This window comes from Cupressus sempervirens, chromosome 3 (assembly GCF_028749045.1).
Source record: "Cupressus sempervirens isolate cs-2001-9-10 chromosome 3, ASM2874904v1, whole genome shotgun sequence".
Classification (NCBI taxonomy): domain Eukaryota; kingdom Viridiplantae; phylum Streptophyta; class Pinopsida; order Cupressales; family Cupressaceae; genus Cupressus; species Cupressus sempervirens.
In genome coordinates this window covers 337,046,511-337,067,932 of record NC_143120.1, presented here as the reverse complement: position 1 = coordinate 337,067,932, position 21,422 = coordinate 337,046,511, and positions in this window count along the sequence as shown.

Sequence of the window (21,422 nt, the reverse complement as noted above, 5' to 3'; positions counted from 1 at the left end):
GATAGAGGTAAATATAGTAAGAGGATAATTTAGGCGAGAGAGAGAGAGAGAGAGAGAGAGAGAGAGAGAGAGAGAGGAGGGGTGGGGGTGGGTGGGTTAAGGCTTTGTTTGAAGGATGAGAGATAAAGAAACATGAGAGAGTTTTTGAGAATTTAATTTAATGAATAATCACAAACCATGTATTATAAAAGTTGAAGCCTTACTAACTCTCTAACTTTTGATTTCCTTAAAGAAGTCCCACTATGACCCTTTCTCTATTTAAAATAATAATCTACCTTTAAGGAGAAAACTTAAGCTAACACTAATTCAAATGAAAACTCTAATTTCAAAAGTTTAATTCTAATTAGTTCAAAAAAAAATAGAATTGATTGTATTAATACATATATAGGTGGTGATTTATTTATTTTTCAAAGGGAATCTATTTCATTAAGCATATTTTGAAGTGAGCATATAAAATCTATAATGTACCATAAAATATTATATATATAATAATTATTATTTATTCTTGTAAATTACTAAATCATAATAATGTTAAATATTTAATAATTAAAAAAATTCATATATATTAACTATAACAAATTAAAATTTTAAAATAATGTTTTTCATTTTGCATTGTGAGTGCTACTATCTTATATATATAATAAGCTGAGAGATATCCTTCTCGAGGCACCTATTTTCATAATTTCACTCAGTGCAATAGGCGCCTCAGAAAGATATCTCTCGACTTAATTTATATATATATATATATAATATATATAAGCTAGTTTTACAAATTAAAAACATATAACAACTCTTCCAACTATCTAACTTATATATATATATATATATATAATATTTAAAAACTTAAAATTATTTTGTATCAATTTTAACTTTTTTCTGAGCGGGACAAGCACATTATTGAGAGACCTGGGTGTACTAGTTGAAGATATGTAGTCTTCAGGGTGTTCGAGTTTAAGAAGTAGACCACAACGCTTAGTTAAACGCTGTCTCTACAGCTGTGTGTGGAAGCAACCCTGACATTGGCCCGTTGACACTCATATATTATAACTATTGACAAATGTTAGAAATAATTCACCCATTTACATGTCAACTATATCCTTGCACAGTTTTACTCATGCTCCGTGCAACTGCTACTATAGTTCTAATTGATATTTAAACTATTTATTAAAGAAAGAAAATGGTCTTGTCGAGCACTTTAGTACAGTAAAAAAATCGATCAAATTTTGTTAATAAAAAAATTGATATTTAAACTAATTACTAAGAAATAAGATGGTCTTATATAAAATAAGCTGAGAGATATCGTCTCGAGGCACCTATTGCACTGAGTTAGATTATGAAAATAGGCGCTTCAAGAAGGATATCTCTTAGCTTATTTTATATATATAGAATATATATAAGCTAGTAGCACTCGCGACAAAAGAATGAAAGAAATTATTGTTATTAATCTACTAGAATAAATAATAATTATAAAATATATTTTACAATACATAATATAATTTTGATGTTCACTTAAAAAATATGCTTAATGTAATAGATTCCCTTTGAAAAAAAATAAAAAATAAAATCACCACATATATAATAATTAGTATGAACAAAATGTATATTTTTTATTCAAGTAATTAGAATTAATCTTTGGATTGAGATTAGAGTTTCCATTTGCATTAGTATTAGCATAAGTTTTATCCTTAAAGCTAGATAGTTATTTGCAATAGAGCAAAGGTCGTAGTGGGACTTCTTTAAGGAAATCAAGAGTTAGAGAGTTATTAAGGCTTCAACTTTTATAATACATAGTTTGCTTATTAATCATTAAATTAAAGTCTCAACAACTCTCTCATGTTTCTTATCTTTCATCTTTCACCCTTCACACTATGTATACCTCATGCCTTACCATCATCTCCCTCTCTCTCTCTCTCTCTCTCTCTCTCTCTCTCTCTCTCTCTCTCTCTCTCTCTCTCTCTCTCTCCCCCCCCCCCCCCCCCCCCCTCTATTTTGGGCCTGAATTTTCCTCTTTCTATATTTACCTCTATCTCTCCCCACTCCCCCTTCTACCTTTCTTCCATCTCCTTTCCCTCTAGCCATTGCTTCCCCTAAATACCCGATATATCTTTACATCATGTCTCTTACTCTCTCTCTATCACATCTCTCTTTGTTGAACATATAAAATACATATATCTCCCCCCATAATTACTCTCTTTCCCTCTCTCCTAACCCTCCTCTCAGCATGTCTTCTCTTACTTAACCCCCCCTTCCCTCCCCCCCAATACTTATCAGTATTATCCTCTCTTCCTTCCTTCATTACCATGCCCATCTATCCTATGCCCTAATTATTATATTAATCCCATCTCTTCCCTATTTCCTCTCATATTCCCTATTTCTCTTATATCTCACCCCCTCTCACCATCTATTTCTCTTGATTACCTTTTATTCATCTTGATTACCATATATCCCTAGCCTATTTTGCTCAACCTCTGGATCCTCTTCTCTCTCTTTCTCCATCATATGTATCACATGCTAATCACTCTATGGCATAGTATCCCCACCCCCCTCTCTCTCTCATGTTTCCTCATGTTATCATTTATCTATTTCTCTAGCCCTCTTTCTTTGTGTCTACTTCATCCCTCACCTAAATCCCCTTTTCTCTCTCACACACATGTCCCCTCTTATAAGTACATCTCTCTCTCTCTCTCTCTCTCTCTCTCTCTCTCTCTCTCTCTCTCTCTCTCTCTCACACACACACACACACACACACACACATCTCCTCCACCATCTCTTCCCCCTAATTACCATTTGTATCTTCTCCTCTCCATCTTCTCTCTCTTTCTCTAATTTCTCTTTTCCAGTCTCTCCCCTCCCCCTTCTTACCATCTCTTTCATTATTTAAACTCTCTCTATCTCTTTCCCTCACCATGTCCATCTATTACATGCCCTAATTATTATATTTGTCTATACCTCATCAATCTACCCATCACTATTTTCTCTCTACCTCATCTCTCCCCTTCCCCCTTTCTTCTAAATCCTTTTCCCCCTAACCTTCTCTTCCCCCTAATATAATCTCTCTCTCTCTCTCTACCTCCCTCCCTCCCTCCCTCCCTCTTGAGGTTTCTTTTCCTCTCCTCTTCCTTCATCATCATTTCAATATATTTCATGCCATTATTACTCACTTTATCTCTCTACCTAAAATGTCTCTCCATCCTTGTTATCTCTTTGTCTAAATAATATCTCCCCTCCTGCCTTCTCCCTTTCTCCCATATCCCTTTCCCATATTCTATTACTGATCATCAAAGCAAGAAAAATTATAATGTTAGAATACGATAGCTGCAACTAAAATTCTTCTTAGAACAGACATTGGAAAAATCTTGTGATGGGTAGTTAAGAATGATTTAGTTACATTCTCAAAGAGATTCTTCCATTGGAGAAGGCATCCAAGTCATTCTTGGCTCTCTGAAACAATCTACCTTATATAATATCCATGCAATAAGATGAGCAAAAATAAAATGAATCACCAACAACAATATTGGGATTATGCATTAAAAGCATTATACGATGATCGTTGAACCTGTAACTAAAAACAACTTGATTTTGATCTCATTGATGAAATCCTCATAGATTATAATGAGAACACACAAATGCATTATATATAATAAGCTAAGAAGTTGAAACAATTCATTACAAACCATTTAAATACAACACAAACTATTGGCATTTTCTGGAATCTCCATCAATCAATGTGGCCACTGTTTAAAACAGTTATGGTACTTGATTTCATTATAATTTTCCACCATTTACATTTTGGTAGAGGTAACGCTGGCCTAGTCTAGCAATCTACGTGACAAGCGCACATTAATTAAATGCAAGATAAAAGTGATGCAAATTAGTTACAAATATAATCTTTACTGCCACTGTGTCAATTTGTCCATTTTATATTATTTAAATTTTTTTTTATGGACACCCTTCTTTATAGCCGAATGGACAGGCATTAAATTAGTATTAATTCTTAAAATATAAGTGCAATCTACCAACTCACCATTTTATCATTTGAGCACTTCACAAGACATGAAAACAAATGTCAAATTTTATTAAAATAGCCAAATGTTTACATTGAAGAATGCTTCCACTATAGAAAGCCTCTCGAGTTAATTAAAGAAAGAAAATAGTCTTGTCAAGAACTTCTGTGCAATAAAAAAAATTGGTGGAATTTTTTTAATAAAAATTTGATATTTAAACTAATTACTAAGAAATAAGATGGTCTTATCAACTATTCTTTTATTGCTCATCATTTCGGTACAATAAGAGTTTATTTTAAAACAATAGAAATTAAATTGTTATATTTTAAATATCATAATATATTTTAATTATAAAATATATTAAAATCAAAGATGAGAAGATTAAATATGATTCATTTTTAAAGTCTAGTGATGGGTGAGGAGTTATAGGTTAAGAGCTATTTTCTACTATTCATAAATACAAAGTAAACACAAAGATTTATATATGATTTGTTGTCACATTCTTCTTTAAAAATAAATTCTATAGCTTTTGTTTTGATTTGTCCAAATTGTTTGTTTTTAATAATTTCATATAATATAAACATATATTATTATAAAATTTTGTATTTTTTAAATATTATATCTTTTAATTTTTTTAATTTTAAAATTAGTTTGTGTTATTCATAATTTTATTTAATCACTAGAGCAATTTGTCCAAAATTTCTAAGATGCAGATTATAGAAGGCCCTTTATTCTCCTCTCCTTCATTCTCCTCTCCTCCTTCATTCTCCTCTACTTTGGTAGTATAATTGATTATATCCTATCTAAGTCTCATTGATGGGCTTGGATGTAATTGAGATAATTAAATAAATTTATTGAAAGTTAATGAGGGTGAACATCTCTTACTTAATAAGGATTACTTAGAGTTTTTTAGGAATGATTATGTGTATTCAAAACACCTATAAAATATGATTTAATTTGTGAGCTCAATTTCATTAGAATTTTTATAATTAATAACTTGTTACTAACCAATAGTTTGTTAAGCTAGGTTTCTCTCCTTTTTAGGATGATATGCAAATAGTATCATATGTGATATCATTGTTGAATATAAGATTTTTATTCTTTGAAATTTATCTTGTCTTCTAATCTTTTGAAGCTCTTTTCTCACGAGGCATACATTTTTCTAACTTTCCAAGCATAGCACTACAATAAATTATTGTACCATGTGATGTATTGGAATGTGAGTAGGTTTAAGATTTTTCTCTACAAATATGATCTTAGTTTTTGTTTTCTCAATTCTTTCTTGATGGTATGTTGTCCTAAACTAAGATTCAATGGATACTCCTCTTGATAATCAATAAAAATGGATATTAAAATGTTTTACCCTAAAAAATATATCTATTAGACCTTCAAAAATAAATTAAAATGAAATAAGTTCTTTAAATTTTTTTATTAAGTTGATATTGAAATATTGTTACTAAATTATTATTTTTAAATCTTATAAATCTTTAGTGATGCATAACTTATTTCTTTATGCCATTTTTACAATCCTTAACCATAGAAAGAATTGAATACTTCGCACCCTTAAACTATAAAAAATCATAAAAGAAAAGGGAGACACTTTTACTGGTATCAACAAACAAAAGAAACATTCGACTATGTGACAATTCCAAGAAGAAGAACAATAACAATTCAAGAAGTTAATCACTCTGCAATTTCCCACTCTCCCATTCCCTTGTCCCTTCTATCCTCCTCACTATGCCTTGCTGAATGCCTAGCATTGACCATAAGGATGGGATTGCTTCCCTTCCTCCCCCCTACCTCCCTCTGTCTACTCTCTCTTGTCCCCCTCTTCCTTTGTTGAGCTCTATAATTTAGTTGGTGACTGCTCCACCCTCGGTTGTTGGTAATGGAAAAAAAAAAATTGCTATTGTCGACCCTTTATCAACTTCCCCCTTGGTGGGGGAGTCATTTTCCTCTAAGGTTGTTGGCACCAAAGTAAGCACTCCAAGTTCTTTGGCTCCCAATAGATCTTTCTTGGTGAAAGGTGGTGTGGTTAATATCTCAAATGTGATCCTTGATGAAAAAACTAAATAGCTAGAAATTACTCTAGTTGGGAATTTCCTCCTCTATAGGTCATCCATTGAAATGATAACGAAATGGGCTTCCACGACATGATCTTTAAAATGAAGCATCAGGACTAGCCCCCTAGCTAATGGTATATTTAGGTTCTCCTTCTGCAATACTAACAATGTTACTATTGTCCCTACCAATGGACCTTGATCCCTTGGGATAAATATAAAAAAATGCTAGCCATTTGTAAATGGAAACCTAAACTAGATCTTGTAACTAACTTAGGAGACGAATCCCTCACCTAGGTACATCTACCTAGAATTCCTTTGGAGTCTTGGAACTACAAAGTCTTTAAGGGTATAGCAGAATCCTTTTAGACCCTTCTCTCAATAGAACTACTCAAAAGAAATTGAGTCTTTTGTTTCCTAGGATTTGTGTGAGTGTCAATGTCCACAAATTTATTCCTTCCTAAATCTCCCTAGAATCTAAGTTGGGAACCATTATCTAAACCCTAGAGTACGAGACTGTAGAATTGTACTGCTGCTAATGTAAAAGGTTTGGTCACTTGAGTATTTCTTGCCTGACCTCTTTGACCCCAAGTGGGATAGGCCCCTCTCCTACCCCAATTTCCCCGTTGTCACCTATAATGCCCTCTATCTCTTTGGTTGGCCTTTCAAATATTCTTGTGGTGGTGCTTCCTTCTAGCCCCCTCCTAAATCTAGTGTAGGAAAAGATCCTAGATGAAGTGGTCAGGATGACCTTGGTTAATCTACCTTCCTCTATTATAGGCTCTCCCCCTCCCCCCACCCTCTCTGACAACCCTCTTCTAGTCCTAAGATTGAACATATATGTGGTCCTAACTCTCGTGTTGTCCACATCTAACCTAAATGATGATGACATTTTTAGATCTAGAGAGAAGCTCAGAGCGTTGAAGATCTTTTTGCGCCTTCCTTAGTTAAGGAGCTAGAAGACAATGAAGAATATTTTGAAGAATGAAACTAGAATATTATGGAAAGAAAGAACAAAAAAAGAATAAATTGAACCTACAAAGGGACTTACAATTTATGAAAGGCCCAACTCTATCTTCCTCTAACCATAATAGTAGGAATAGTGAAAGGAAAGACAAGGAGAAAAAAAAGGGTCCATATTTTTAGAGCCAAACCCTTGCCTCTTCTTTATCTTTTCTTCTCTGTAACATGTTCTTGCATATAGTTGTTCTTCAGGTTTTGTGAATTTGTATTGTTCAAATCCTTCATGGTATCAAGGTTGGATCTACTATAGCTTGTTCTTATTTATAGAAAAAGACAAACAAGGGTTTGATAGAACAGATCTAGTTATTTTTAGGTATTTTCTTGAAATAAGGGGCTATGTGAATTTCAGAACACCTTGAGGCCAAATAGATCTCACAGTTGGATTTAGAGGATGTCAAAACCCCTATTTTCATATCAAAAAATTCAAATTTGAACAATGTTCACCTAGGAGGCAAAAATAATTTGCATACCAGGTTTGTACAACCTTGGCACACAATCTAAGAGGTGATTACAACATTTTTTTTTAATTTAAAAATTTAAAAAGTGGCTTCAAAAGTTGTTACAGCTATTTAAACTACACAACAATCTTTACTTGCTACAATGGTTAACTAACTATGTAGGGTTCAGACAGAGTTGTTTGCAATTAGAGATGACACTATCAATGGTTAACAGACTGCACCTCCCTCCAACAACCATAGCTCAATTTTTTTGACATCACATTGCCGATCTCGCCACCTCTACCAACTCAACTATCTTTTCTCCACTCATGGGCTAGCACCGCCCAGCCTGTGGTCACGTGGGGGGTTAGGGGATAAATTGTTTGAGCCCCTTCTATTCATTGGTGTTTCAAATTTTTTATTGCACTTCTAGAGGCCCTATCAGTTTTCTGGCTCTAACTTGAGCATACGATATCGTTTATTGAAAAACAAAATATCATCAGAAACATGATCTTGAGACAGACATGATGGTTAAGGTATCTTTTGGATTTTATTTTAAATTAGTACTTTTTGAAATGCTTGAAGTCATGATGTATTCTACCTTCTGAGGGGCATAACTTGCTCATTTTAGCTCTATTTTTTGATCCAAAAAAAACATCAGAAACCTCTTCTTGAGAACTTTCTAGATTCTCTATTATTTCACCAGTATTGTTTTCCAGGTATTTATGATACACTAGCAGTTAGGGTTTAGTTTTTTTGCACTATGGGGGTGTTTGTTCAATTATTTTATATTATAATATTAGTATATCAAAAAAAAATCAAACACTTTATTAAAACAACGACCAAGACCTCTTCTTGTCATGTTCTTCTAAACCCACATAACTATCACACATGGACATCTCTGATGCAATGACTTCTCTGTTCAAAGGGTTCCTAGCCTTGTTTAGATATAGTGCACCTAGTTTTTTAGAGTCAATATCAAACTTTAGAGCATATGAATAAGTTGGATGAAGCCATGAGTCTTATTTCTTTGAGTGTTTTAGATAGCCTACAATTTCATCTTGATGAGTGCACCACTCCTCAAGAAATGTGGGACAAGTTTAAGGACTTGTTTGGTACCATCAATGAGTTCAAAGAACTTTAGATTGAGGTAGAACTTACTTCACTTGTACCAGATGCTTTTCCCTCTATTGAGGATTTTCTGATGAGGTTCAAACAATAGGTTTTCTTCTACGTTCCATTGCACTATGGATGCTTTTGGTCCTAGATTTACAATGCCTACTTTTGAAGTTTTTTGTTATTGAATGACTAGAGAATAGTCAAATCTTACCTAGTTCGATACTCTTATAGGATCAAAGACCCATACATTAGCTGCTTAGACATTTACAAGGAAGTTGAAGCCAAGGTTAGATTCAACAGGTGGTGAGAGTTCCTCCAAGCCTACTCCTAAAGAAAATGCTTAGAAATCCACTCTAAAGGGTAAATCTTTTAAGTCTTCCTTGAAGACTAAGATATTTACAAGTGATCCTTGTAGTTTTTTTGGAAAGGAATGACATCTATTTTCCAAGTTTTAGAAACATCTTGAGACTTTAGAGAGGGCCATGTAGTTACATAGTATTGCTTCTCTGAAGCCACCACCTCCTTCTTCAGGGAAAGGACATACTCTTTTTGCATGAGCATTATCTTCTTTAGCTACTCTGATTTTTGATTCAGGTGCTTCCCACTATATGAGACACTCACTTGATTTGGTTACCTCACTTGCTGAGGGGGTAACTACACAAATTGTAGTTGATGACTCTACACAAATTTTAGTTTCAGGTTCAGCCACTATCTCTTTCGAGGGTGATTAACAATAAGATGTTATCTTGGTTCTGGCCATTTCTACGAACATCCTATCTATATTTAGATTTTACTTTTTGGCTCTGATAAGATAGTTGAATTCTCACCACATGATGTGATTATTTAAGACATCCATGATCCTGAATTGGTTGTTTCTACTGGAAGTGTTGATCTTCAATCTCACTTATATTAGTTTGATGTTTTGAGAGCTCTTATTCTACAAGTATTTTTCTTATTTCTTGTGTGAACATAGCGAGAAAGCTTTGGAATGAGCATTTTGGCAATGTCAACGATAGATATCTAAGACATATGAGGACATAGTTTCGAGTGATTGGGCTACCTCCGATCTCTTGTATTGATGATGTTTGTAAAGGTTGTGCACTTGGAAGAAATCACAAAGATTCATTTATGATAGGTAGATCCACATGTACTTAGGCACAATCGGAGTTGATACATAGTGATCTTCTATCATTCCCCACTCCATCCTTTTTAGGTGCTCAATATGTTCTTACCTTCATAGATGACTTCTCTAGACGCACATGGGTGTACATTTTGAAATACAACTTTGATGTCTTTGACTCATTTTGAAGATCTAAGACATTTTTGGAGAAGCATTATGGTCTTTCTATCAAGCGTATACACACATACAATGGAAAGGAAGTTGTGAATCATTCTTTCACATTATTTTGAACTGTGCATGGTTTACAACATCAATTTGCAATTCCCCATACCCCTCAATAGAATGGGGTTACAGAGAGAAAGGGTAGGAAATTACAAGAGATGTCCAATTGTATGATACAGTCTTGAGCTATGAGTTCTTCATTTTTGGTTAAGGCTATCAATTGTGCCAACTATACATATAATCAGATGCCTCAAAAGGTATTGTGACATTTGACTCCTAAGGAGGCTCGGACTCATGTCAAGCTTTATGTTTCTACATTCCTCATTTTTGGTAGTGAGGCTTGGACATTTATTCTAGATTCTCAATAGAAATACATGGAGAGGAAGAGTCTACCACTCATTTTTATTGGCTACTATGAGGATGTGAAGGCACATAGGTTGTTTGATCCTAATTCTAGAGATGTCTTGTTTCAGTGAGATGTCCAGTTTGATGACCGTTATCCTCAGATGGATCCTTCATCACCAAATTCTCCCTCACTACCTAGTACAAGGTAATGTGACATTTGACACCTAAGGAGGCTTGGACTCATGTCAAGCTTGATGTTTCTACATTCCTCATCTTTTGTAGTGAGGCTTGGACATTTATTTTAGATTCTCAATAGAAATACATGGAGAGGAAGAGCCTATCAATAATCTTTATTGGCTACTATGAGGATGTGAAGGCACATAGGTTGTTTGATCTTAATTCCAGAGATGTCTTGTTTCGATGAGATGTCTGGTTTGATGAATGTTATTCTCAAATGGATCCTTCATCACCAACTTGTCCCTCACTACCTAGTACTTCCTCTTCTCCTCCATAGGTTTATGTATCATCTGAGGGAGATCTTGATCTTCATTCCTCTTCACCACCCCCACCATTTTTTTAGCGAGTGCCCAAGTGGGCTCATGATACTATTGATGCAGTGGGACATATGACATGTGATCCTTTAGATTCTTGTCGCACTTGTGCTCATACTTGTAGTACTGGACTATTAAGTCATGTCATTTTAGATTATCCACATAATTTTTCACAGGAAAAAAGATACTTAGAAATGATATGACTATGAATGAGGAGTACTCTTCTTTGATGAAGAACCAAACATGGGATCTTTGTCTTCTTCTAAAAGGAAAAAAGTTGGTTTGATGTCGGTGGGTTTACTGTACCAAGTATGGTGTAGATGGTTCTATTGATAGGTACAAGGCACATCTTATTCCCAAGGACTTTTCACAGGTTAAGGGTATTAATTACTCCAAGACCTTCACTCATATTTCCAAGATGAATTCTATTTTTTGTGTACTCTCTCTTGTAGCTTCTCAATGATGAACACTTTTTCAAATGGATGTGAATAGTGCATTTTTACATGGAGACCTACGCAAGGAGACCCATAAGGAGAAACCTCATTCTTTTGTGCAAGATTCATTTTCGGCATACATGAATTGGTGTTTTTTAGTGTGGAGCTTGATCAATCCCCAAGTGGGAGATTGTTAGATTGTGGTGACTGATCAAGAAAGTATTGTACATACTTCATAAAAATTTTTGGGTTCGAGGCATTTTCCTGAAGAAAAAAAATTGGGCCCTATTTTACCAAGATTTTGAGCCAACATGTAGTTATTAATTCTAACCCTAAAGCGGTTATAATACTTGTATAAAAGGGCTTAGGTTTAGGGATTGTTTGATAATGTATGATGTGAAGTTGGTTCTTACAGCAGTATTGAGCTGTAAGGGATTACATATTGTGATCAGGTTGTAATCACTGGATAATAAAAATGTTGTACTTGTTGTTTGGTTGACGTAGCCCAAGGATTGGGTGAACCATGTAAAATCTTAATTCCTTCTGTTCTTTTTTGTATGATCTATTTTTTTTGTTATTGGTTATATTTGCATGTAATTGTTATTTATGTCTGTGGTTTAATCCTAACAAGTGGTATTAGAGCCTAGTTATTTTTTCAGTTATCCTCTACAAGAAAGTTTCACGGTTGAGTAGGAGTCTTACAGTTGAGTGGGAGCAGTGGCAGATGAGGGTAAGTTGAGGGTTAATAGGTTTATTGGACAAAACTTCCAATTATGGAAGATGTAAATAGAAGACTATCTATATCAGAAGGATTTATGGAAGCCATTGGAGGGCAACGCCAAGAATCAAGAATCTATGTCAAATGATGAATGGGATCTTTTGGACAGAAAGGCACGTGGATCTGTTGCAGATCATTTAAGTGAGTTTAAAACTATTACTAGTTATTTATCTTCTATGGGTATCAATTTTGAAGAAGAAATTAGGGCTCTCTTGATTTTGTGCTCTTTGCCTAAAAGTTGGAATGGCTTGGTAATGGTTGTGAGTAATTACGTTCCTGGATCTAGTACACTAAAATAAGATGATGTGATCAGTGTTATTTTGAGTGAGGAAACTCATAAGAAAACCTTAGGTGGATCTACATCAGGAAGTGCTTTGAATGCACAAAGCAGGGGCAAAATGACTGAGAGAGGAAGTAATTCTAGAAATCCTAAGAAATCAAGAGGAAAGTCAAAGGGGAGGATGTCTCAAATGAGAGAACCGAACGACTAGTGGTACTATGGAAAACCAAGGCACAAAAAAAAAGATTGTTGGAATCAAAAGAAAAATGAAGGAGATAAATCAGATGGAGACAAAGAGGCAAATGTGGTAAGTTACAAATCCGAAGAGGATGCTTTACTTCTATCTTTAGAAAGTTTTAATGATTCATGGGTTTTAGATTATGGTGCTTCATTTCATGCTACACCTCATAGAGGTTATTTCATTGATTATGTCCAAGGGGATTTTGGGCTTGTTTATTTGGGGAATAATGAACCCTGTCAAATTGTTGGAAAGGGAAAAATTAAGATTAAGTTATAGACTGGGAATCATTGGCTATTGCATGAGGTAAGACATGTTCCAAGGCTGACTAGGAATTTAATTTCAGCAGAGCAACTCGATGATGAGGGTTGTGTAGCTACTTTTAATGATAAAAATTGGAAGGTTTCAAAAGGTTCCCTTGTAGTAGCAAAAGTAGTGAAAGTAGGCACCTTATATCTTTATACAGGTCATATTCTTCCTTCTACTTTAATTATTTCAGCAAAAAATGAATGTTCAGGAACAATTGGTGCAGTTGAGCAAGGAGAACAAATAGCTGCTGTAGATTCTGATATAGCGATGTGGTACAATAGACTTGGGTACATGATTGAGAAAGGTATGAAAGTACTTCATTCAAAGAAAGTTTTTCCAGGCCTGAAATGTGTTAATATGGATTTTTGTAAAAGTTGTGTGTATGGAAAACAAAAGAGAATGAGTTTTGTAAAGCCTAGGAAGGAAAATAAAAGGGAGAAATTAGAGCTTGTGCATACCGATGTATGGGGACCACCTTAGGTATCTTCCCTTGTGGCTCTCATTAATATGTTATATTTATTGACGATGCAACTAGAAAAGTATGGGTTTAATTCTTTAGACAAAAATCTGATGTATTTCAAACTTTTAAGAAATTGAAATGCTTAGTTGAAAATGAGACTAGTAAAAAATTAAAATGTCTCAGATCTTATAATGGTGGTGATTATTGCAGTCATGAATTTGAAGATTATTGCTCCAATAATGGTATTCATAGACAAAAAACTATTCCAAGGACTCCACAAGAAAATGGAGTGGTTGAACGCATGAACAGGAGTATAATGGAACGTGCAAGGAGCATGATGTTGCATGTTGGGTTACCCTTACACATGTGGTAAAGGCTGTCAATACTACTATATATTTGATTAATAGAGGTCCTTATACTCCTTTGGGCTATGGTATTCTACAGGAGGCATGGACTGGTAAGAAGGTGAGTTATTCTTTTCTCGAAACCTTCAGTTGTGAAGCATTTGCTCACATAGATTCTGAAAATAGAACCAAGCTAGAAGCTAAGTTAAAGAAATGTGTATTTGTTGGATATGGCATTAATGAGTTTGGTTATAGGCTTTGGTATTTTGAAAATCATAAAATTGTAAGCAAGGAGGTTATATTTGCATGTAATTGTTATTTCTATCTGTGGACTAATCCTAACATTTGCAGGTCTTTATATAGTCTCAAACAAACCCCTTGAGTTTGATATGAGAAGATGGATTCCTTCTTGCTTGCTTCACAGTTCACTCGATGTCATTTAGATCCTACAGTTTACATTCAATGTCATGGCACTAAAATATTGATACGTTTTCTTTATGTAGATGATCTCATCATTATAAGTCACTCCTCCTACTTGATTTAGAGTGTTTAATGAACTTTGAGAGAGTAGTTTGAGATGACAGACATTGGACTTCTACATTATTTTTTGGGCCTATAGGTTGTTCAATCTTCAGATGGGATAGCCATTCTCTAGCTGAAGTATGCCCTTGATATGCTTTAGAGATTCACTGTTATTGATTGCAAGCCTACTCTCACACCTTTTCAATTGGTTCTTTTTTTATCTACCACTTTCAGTACTCCTACAGTGGATTCCACTTTATATAGACAACTTGTGGGTAGTTTTTTGTACTTGGCACACACACACCTTGATATTTCCTTTGTAGCTGGACTTCTCTCTAGATTCTCACATGATCCACATGTGAGTCAATAGTAAGCTTCCAAACATATCTTGAGGTACATCTAGGGTATTGTACGTTATCACATTCACTACACATCAGGTGATCCTTACATTGTTGGTTATATAGACTCAAATCGGGCTAGTGATATTGATGATCACAAATCTACTTGTAGATTTTTTTTTCTATCTTGGTTTTGGTCCTATCACATGGTCTTGCAAGAAGCAGCATGCTCACACATTATCATCTATAGAGGTAGAGTACGGGGCAGGTTTGCTAGCTAGTCATGTGGTTTTATGGTTTCGATAATTAATGATAGAGTTTGAATTTCCTTTTAATAGTTCCACCTTTGTTTGGTGTGACAATCATAGTGTTATACATATTTCCCACAATCCAATTGAGCTTCAAAGAACCAAGTACATTGAGCTTCACATGCACTTCATTGGGCATCTAATTCAGGATGAATCTCTTAGCTTGGACTACCACTACTAAGCAGGTTGCAGACATCTTCACTAAACCTTTTACATCCACATGATATCTTCAACTCTGTTCTATGCTTGGGGTGAAGGAAGTTTTTCTTGGGGGGTCTCAGTGATGAGTCCTTCCTTCCTTTTTTTCTTTCATTTTAGCTTCTTCTATCTCATTTTGGAGTAAGGTTTTTCCCATTTAGTTTTCCCTATTTCTCAATTTCATAGAGATTTGGTTTTGATTGGGTACTTCATCAGCCTTTATTGGCAGGACCCAAGTTTTCTTTCAGCATTGTAGTTTCCTTTCTTTTTCATGCATTTTTTGTAATTGAATTGTTTTTCATCTTAAAGGGGGGTGTTGGAGTAAAGGGTTAATTTAATTTAATTTATTAAATTACCTTTACTCTCTTCTTAAGATTTCACTTTATGCACATGCATTTCTATTTAATAATTAAATATTAATTATTAATTGTCATTTACATCTTATAGTTTCCCTTTTAGGTTTTATGACCTCCTTCTATAAAGATTGATCAATTGTAAATTTCTTTCATTCTTTCAGTTATATAATAGATTCCTCCATATTTTCAAAGCCAGACCCTTCCCTCTTCTTTGTCTTTTCTTCTTTGTCACAGGTGCTTGCAAGCATGTGTTCTTTTGATTTTGTGAGTTTGTATTTCTCAAATCCTTCATATTTTAACCAAGATAGTTAATGAGAGATAGAAAAGACATCCAAATTTTTATCCAAGTTATTATAAATCCTTTGTTGACTTCTTTCTTGAGACATCCTTATTCTAAAGTTGCATTGCACAATTGTAATAGGAGATTTTCCATCACCTAGACCTATAATTATATCATTAATCTCCAAAACATAATATGTTTATTCATTTCCATATCATCTTCAATGGAAAGTTTTTGGCAGTATAATCTCTTTAGAGTTTGCAAGAGCTTTCTTGTTCTCATCGACGTGTTCAGCAGTAAACCACCCCTAAAAATGCTCTTTAAATACAATCTTAATCCCTTCATGATCTTTTACATTCACACCATTATAATGAACCTTATCTATAAATTCTTCTCTATTTGGATTTAATCACTCATAAAATATTTAGATGCTCTGTCCCACTCATTAACCCAAGTCATTACCAGTTTGATTCTGTGCTCATAAAATCTATATTTTTGAACTTTTCAAATCATGCATTTAGTCCTTATTAAGTTGGCTTCTGAATCCCTCAGCCAAGGATTTAGTCCTAGAATTCCTCAACCGTGTGAAGGAATTATGGACTTGATATTCCCACATAATTTTGAAAGAATACAAATTAATTATTGAAATAAGTTTAAAACCAAATTCAAATACATAAATAAAGAACTTTCACAATATTTGTCCTTCTGTAATAATTATTCAAAACTACATTAAATTGAAGATGAAATTTACTATTCAAACACCAAAATTAAATTAAATTAAAACTCTTTTTAGATACTTATTGCATCTATATTTTTATTTATAATTGATATTTAAAAATAATCATTGATAAAATTTAAATTTTTTAAATATATATTATTCTATATCTATCAAAATTAATTTAAAAATATAACTATAAAAGTAAAATCAGTAATTACAAAATTGATTTTTTTTAAACATATGTGATTCTATACCTTCAAAATTAATTTTAAAACATAACATGCATACTCATTCAGGCCGTTTGGTTGATGGAATGGGAACATAAAATTTCGAATGCGTTTTCTATTTTCCATTTTGTTGGTCAATTTGAATAGGGAATAGGAATACATATTATCATTTTGCCTCTTAAATGAGCTTATACCCATTCCAGAAATAGTCGTTAGTGAAATAGCCATTCCTATTCCCAATATGCATTCCTATTCTCCATTCTTTAGATAACATTTTGAACACTGTATTAACATCAAGAATTCCTATAAACTGAACACAACAAGACTTGCTGCTAAAGTAGGTACCCTGAAAAAAGGGCATGATGGGGGGGAAAAAAATGTAAGAACCCAACTATGGAGCAATTCTACATCTCTTGTAATATATTTAGCATTTTTTTCTACTATTAGAGTTTATTTGGTTAACTATCTTTGTTAAATTTTGATTATTTTTGTTTATTTTTTTCAAATTCTAAATTCTAATTTAAAACCTAAATATCTAATTTTAAAAATAAAGGTACAATTGAATGTAATTTGTGTTTCATATATAAAAAGAAGTTATATGATCATGTATCACAACATAAATAAATATTAACTTTAGGATAGAATGTCACTATTTCTTGAGTCTGAAATGAAGAATCACAATTACTATATCTTTCACATTAATCCTCATCCCTCGGAGTAGGGTCTTGTCAAGAACTTCCGTGCAATAAAAAAATTGGTGGAATTTTTTTAATAAAAATTTGATATTTAAACTAATTATTAAGAAATAAGATGGTCTCATCAACTATTCTTTTATTGCTTGTCATTTTGGTACAATAAGAGTTTATTTTAAAACAATAAAAATTAAATTGTTATATTTTAAATATCATAATATATTTTAAACATAAAATATATTAAAATCAAAGATGAGATGATGAAATATGATTCATTTTTATAGTCTAGTGATGGGTGAGGAGTTATAGGTGAAGAGCTATTTTCTACTATTCATAAATACAAACTAAACACAAAGATTTATATATGATTTGTTGTCACATTCTTCTTTAAAAATAAATTGTATAGCTTTTGTTTTGATTTGTCCAAATTGTTTGTTTTTAATAATTTCATATAATTTAAACATATATTATTATAAAATTTTGTATTGTTTAAATATTATATCTTTTAATTTTTTTAATTTTAAAATTAGTTTGTGTTATTCATAATTTTATTTAATCACTAGAGCAATTTGTCCAAAATTTCTAAGATGGATATTATAGAGGGCCCTTTATTCTCCTCTCCTTCATTCTCCTCTCCTCCTTCATTCTCCACTGATTTGTCAGTATAATTGATTATAGCCTATCTAAGTCTCATTAATGGGTTTGGATGTAATTGCCATCATTAAATAAAGTTATTGAAAGTTCATGGGGGTGAACATCTCTTACTTAATAAGGATTACTTAGAGTCATTTTCCTCTAAGGTTGTTGGCACCAAAGTAAGCACTCCAAGTTCTTTCACTCCCAATAGATCTTTCTTGGTGAAAGGTGGTGTGGTTAATATCCCAAATGTGATCCTTGATGAAAAAACTAAATAGCTAGAAAATACTCTAGTTGGGCATTTCCTCCTCTATAGGTCATCCATTGAAATGATAATGAAATGGGCTTCCACGACATGATCTTTAAAATGAAGCATCGAGACTAGCCCCCTAGCTAATGGTATATTTATGTTCTCCTTCTGCAATACTAACGATATTACTTTTGTCCCTACCAATGGACCTTGATCCATTGGGATAAATGAAAAAAAATGATAGCCATTTGTAAATGGAAACCTAAACTAGATCTTGTAACTAACTTAGGAGACGAATCCCTGACCTAGGTAAATCTACTTAGACTTCCTTTGGAGTTTTGGAACTACAAAGTCTTTAAGGGTATAGCGGAATCCTTTTAGACCCTTCTCTCAATAGAACTACTCAAAATAAATTGAGTCTTTTGTTTCCTAGGATTTTTGTGAGTGTAAAAGTCTACAAATTTCTTCCTTCCTAAATCTCCCTAGAATCTAAGTTGGGAACCATTATCTAAACCCTAGAGTACGGGAATGTAGAATTGTACTGCTGCTAATGTAAAAGGTCTGGTCACTTGAGTATTTCTCACTTGACCTCTTTGACCCCAAGTGGGATAGGCCCCTCTCCTACCCCACTTTCCCAATTTTCCCCTATAATGTCCTCTATCTCTTTGGTTGGCCCTCCAAATATTCTTGTGGTGGTGCTTCCTTCTAGCCCCCTCCTAAATCTAGTGTAGGAAAAGATCCCAGATGAGGTGGTCAGGATGACCTTGTTTAATCTACCTTCCTCTATTATAGGCTCCCCCACTCCCCCCTCCCTCTCTGAAAACCCTCTTCTAGTCCTAAGATTGAACATATATGTGGTCCTAACTCTCGTGTCATCCCCATCTGACCTAAACGATGATGGCATTTTTAGATCTAGAGAGAAGCTCAGAGCCTTGAAGATCTTTTTTCCCCTTCCTTAGTTAAGGAGCTAGAAGATAATGAAGAATATTTTTAAGAATCAAAGTCGAATATTGTGGAAAGAAAGAACAAAAAAAGAATAAATTGAACCTACAAAGGGACTTACAATTTGTAAAAGGACCAACTCTATCTTCCTCTAACCATAATAGTAGGAATAGTGAAAGGAAAGACAAGGAGAAAAAAAAACGGTCTCATAAAGGTAAAGGTGGAATGAGAGTTCCTAAAATTTCAGCTTAGTTTAGTGTATTATATGTTGGTCCCAAATTTTATCTTATTGTTATTGAGACTCTTTTTCTTGGAATATGAGAGGTCTGAATAGCAATGCAAAGAAACACATGTCTTAAAGTGTTCTATTCAAGAAACCAAAGTTGATATGATACTTATACAATAAGCTAAGATACAATAGGAGAGTTTTGATAGAATGGTAGGCCAGGGTTTTCTTAAGGTGGATTAGAATTCTATGGACTCTTAAAGGGCATTGATATGTTTATGTATAAATTGTAACAAAAATAAGATTTTGGTTACTATGATGTTTTCCTCTCCTAACACTATAATATTGAAGGGAGTGACAAGATAACCAAAGGTTACCAATGTAACTGATGCCAATTTTTGTCATTACTGATAGATGGCAGATGATTCAGTAATGTAACTATATCTTTTCTAAATTTTTCAACAAATTGCAATGTGAATAAATGGCTACAAGTTTCATGAAGAAAAAGGTTGAAACTAGGTTGATTTTAAAGGTGATCTGAGGCTGTGCAAAAATAATGGTTTTTTTTAATGTAACTTCCTTTTTAATGTAATACAAATTTGCTTGGGGTTTTTTTGGTTGTATGATTTTTCTTGAAAGGGTTTCCCACATTAAATCATGTTTTCTCTGAATCTTGTGTCTGATATGGTTGATATTTTATTTATTAGCATAGCTCTGTAATTTTTTTCTTGCATATTTCCTTGTTAATTTGGCATTCAAAAAGTGTTTCCACACCATTTCTTTCCTAACAAAATTGTGGTTGTAACTCTAGATGAATCCTTGAAGAAAATACTGACCCATTCACAAAATCAAGGGGGAGATCCAAATATGACAGCGCACATAAGATAAATGAAAACTCAATTCCATACTAGGCCTTTCTAAAATTTTAATAGAATAATGGAAACATTTTGTGTTTCTTCCTTATCCCTAAGGCATATCAAGTAGTAATGAGGTTCTCTTCTAAGAAGTATCTACCTTAAGTCAACCCAGTGTGCGTTATTGAAATAATCTTACTTAAGATCCTTGTTAATCTCCCTACAAGGGTTTTATTAGAGTAAAGGGTTAATTTAACTTAATTTATTAAATTACCTTTACCCACTTTTTAAGGTTTCACTTTATGCACATGCATTTCTATTTAATAATTAAATATTAATTATTAAATGTCATTTTCCTCTTACAAATACCTTTTACATCTTACAATCTTCTTCTATAAGGAATTATCAACTGTAAATTTTATTCATTCTTTCAATCTGATAATATATTCTTCCATATTTTTAGAGCCAAACCCTTGCCTCTTCTTTGTCTTTTCTTCTCTGTAACATGTTCTTGCATATAGATGTTCTTTGGGTTTTGTGAATTTGTATTGCTCAAATCCTTCATGGTATCAAGGTCGGATCTACTATAGCTTGTTCTTATTTGTAGGAAAAGACAAACAACGGTTTGATAGAACAAATCTAGTTATTTTCAGGTATTTTTTTGAAATAAGGGGCTATGTGAATTTCAGAGCACCTTGAGGCCAAAGAGATCTCACAGTTGGATTTAGAGGATGTCAAAACCCCTATTTTCATATTAAAAAATTCAAATTTGAACAATGTTCACCTAGGAGGCAAAAATAATTTTCATACGAGGTTTGTACAATGTTGGCACACAATCTAAAAGGTGATTACAACATTTTTTTTTTAATTTAAAAATTTAAAAAGTGGCTTCAAAAGTTGTTACAGCTATTTAAACCATAGAACAAACTTTACTCTCTACAATGGTTAACTAACTTTGCAGGGTTCAAACAGAGTTTTTTGTAGTTAGAGATGACATTGTCAATGGTTAACAGACTGCACCTCCCTCCAACCACCATAGCTCAATATTTTTTGACATCACATTGTCGATCTCGCTACCTCTACCAACTCAACTATCTTTTCTCCACTCATGGGCTAGTACCGCCAAGCCTGCGGTCACGTGTGGGGTTAGG